This window comes from Gekko japonicus, unplaced genomic scaffold (assembly GCF_001447785.1).
Source record: "Gekko japonicus isolate JY-2015 unplaced genomic scaffold, Gekko_japonicus_V1.1 scaffold2552, whole genome shotgun sequence".
Classification (NCBI taxonomy): Eukaryota; Metazoa; Chordata; class Lepidosauria; order Squamata; family Gekkonidae; genus Gekko; species Gekko japonicus.
In genome coordinates, this window is record NW_015164734.1 from 52,618 (window position 1) to 55,397 (window position 2,780).

Sequence of the window (2,780 nt, forward strand, 5' to 3'; positions counted from 1 at the left end):
CAACCCCCTGCCCCAGGCTGCTTTTAACCTTGTTAAGAAAGGGGGGGGTAGAAAAAAGATAAGCTATCATGTTAGGGTTGCCAGTATCTATGGTCCTTTCCGCATTTGCCTGCCACTCTGAATTTTCATAGGCTGCAGTCACACACACTAAATAATCCACTTCCAGTCTGCTTTCCGACTGAATTTTGCCAGTTCACACAGTAGGCTTGCCAAGTCCCCACGAAGGGCGGGGAAACCCCCACCCCAGAGGCCCGTTCCCGGCCACCGGATCGGGCCCTGGGGGAACCCCACCCCGACGTGCGCGTCACCCGGAAGTGACGTGACATCGTCAGGCACGCTGGGGACGGGGCCGCGGTCATCCAAGGGAAAACTCTATGGTTTTCCCTCGGATGGTCGTGGCCCCGCCCCCAACATGCCCGACATCGTCACGTCACTTCTGGGTGATGTGCATGCAGCGCACGCGCGCTTCACACACACACTCCAGCCACCAGCAGGGAGTCCCCCGCTGGCGCTATATTTTGACTTGCCATCCCTATCACACAGTAAAAATCCAGTTGGAAAGTGCACTGGAAGTGGATTCCACTTGAGGCAATTTAAGTCCACAGCAAAACACCATCCAAATAACCCCGGGGCAACAGCAGGCTGAAGCCGAGCTGACCACTGGAGGGTGGTAATGTGATGCAGAACATGGGGAAACAACCGGAATAAAAAGAAGGTTGAACTCGATTTTAGTGCAGAATTGCTTGGAGGACACAGCGGTGAACATGGATTAAAAGGAGCGTGCAGAAAGGTCCTATGCTGGTCCAGGAGTTCATCTGATATCCTGACTGCAGAGATCAGTTCCTCTGGAGGAAATAACAGCTTTGGAAGGTGGACTGTCCGGCATCATATCATGACTGAACTCTTCTCTCTCTTCCCCAAACTCCTCCCTCCCCAGGGACTGCCCTCACATCTACAGGAATTTCCCAAGCCAGGGTTGACAACCTTAAACCATATTGACTAGGGGAACTGATACAGAGGGAGGAGCTAAAGCCCGCCTCCCCCAGAACTGCAGCCCTAATTCCTATTGGGCCATATTGCACCTCAGGAGTTCCAATCACAATCAAATCTGTGCCTTCCTGGCTGTGGCTCCCTGTCAGAGAAGGGTTTTTACCAACAGCTGCTACCCAGTCTCCTTTAACTAAAGTCGCTGGGGCTCAAACGTAGGACCTTCTGGGAGCAAAGTGTGAGCTCCACCACTGAGTCAAAGCCTCAGCCAGCAAAACATTGGCAAGTTTTTAAATTCTGCCACCACCACCCCACACCTCTTCATCCTGATCCCTGGGAGTACTGAATGGGGTAATTATGAAGACATTAGCAATTCAGATTCAGTTCTCTGAGGAGCAAAGGAAACAAGAAACCTTTTGCGCCACTTGATGCCCTGGTATAGAACCATCAGTCAAACATACCCATTTATGAGCAGCTTAAGCATCCTTCCACTTACTGGCCTTTATTATACCCCTTAATTGATACATTATAATAGTACCGCATGCCCTGTTATATTTCCATAAGATTCCCTCTGTTTCCTTGCTATGCGTTTGATGCTGCGCTGCACCACAATTCCCCATTTTTAAAAACAACAAATAGGTTTTTCTAGAAAAGAAAAGAAAATTATCTTAATCCAAACTATCGCTCTGTACCCTGGTCTCTCCTCTTGGGGGCTGGTATTTACCGCTTTATCGGAACATCTACCTTTAGAGCCAGAGAGCAGTTTGATTAATGAAGTTTCAGATTGGTACAAGGAGTTTTTACAGTCATTCAGGAAAGCTGTAAGTATTTCCTCCGCTCACCGGTGGTCCTTGTACCTTTAACAGACTTTTTATCTGGCTGCTCCCACGGCTTACAGCTGTGCCTGTTTGATGGCCTGATGGACTGGCTCTAGTACCCTGGGAGAGCGTCCAGGGTGCATCCATTACTCATCTGTGACAATAACCAATCGAGTAAGATGTAGAACTCAATTCCAGCAGAAAGACCTATAATGTCGGAGTCAGGAGGTTATCGTAGAGGGACTTGCATCTTGCTCCCCTACCTTTCTTATCGAGAGCTTTACAGCCCTTTGCCGGTAGCTGCGGTTCGGAAAGCTGAGAGCTGCAGATTTAGGACCCAGATTAGCCAGTATCTTCCTAAGTGGTCCCAGTCTTAATTGAAAAGTAATGGCTAAGTTTTAAAACACACACACATTGTAGGGATGGAAAACAAAACCGAAATCAGTGCCATGGAATTAACAGCCCTACGGGCACTTTTTCTAGTGGATCTTTCCATGCTGCAGTGATACAACTTCAGAGAAATTTGACTAATCATGCATGCATTTTTGTGCCTTTAGGTATTGCTTCTTTTTTGTTTTGTTTTTTTTCCTGGTTTTTTTCTAGTTCTTTTAAGACCATGTTTACCCCAGGCTTTTTCCTAAAGCTAATTTTGAGTCACCTTTTTTCCTCCTACATAATGTTTCTTTCAGTTTCTTAGTCCCTCCCACTCTCAACCTCCTCCAGCCTACTTTTCAATGATAGGGCGGTTGTCGTCATCAAAATCACTTCCTGAAGATGAGTGGTTTTGTTTTGGGTTTTAAAAAAACAACAACACACACACACAATCCTTTTATCATTATATCACAATATCATTATTTTAAGTAAGTCTCTGTCCTCTTCCATTGAATAAATATTAGGAAAAAGGCATATCCCCACAACAAAAGGGGATAGGGACTTACTTTTAAAAAAATGAAAGCCAGAAATTCAGAGAGCCTG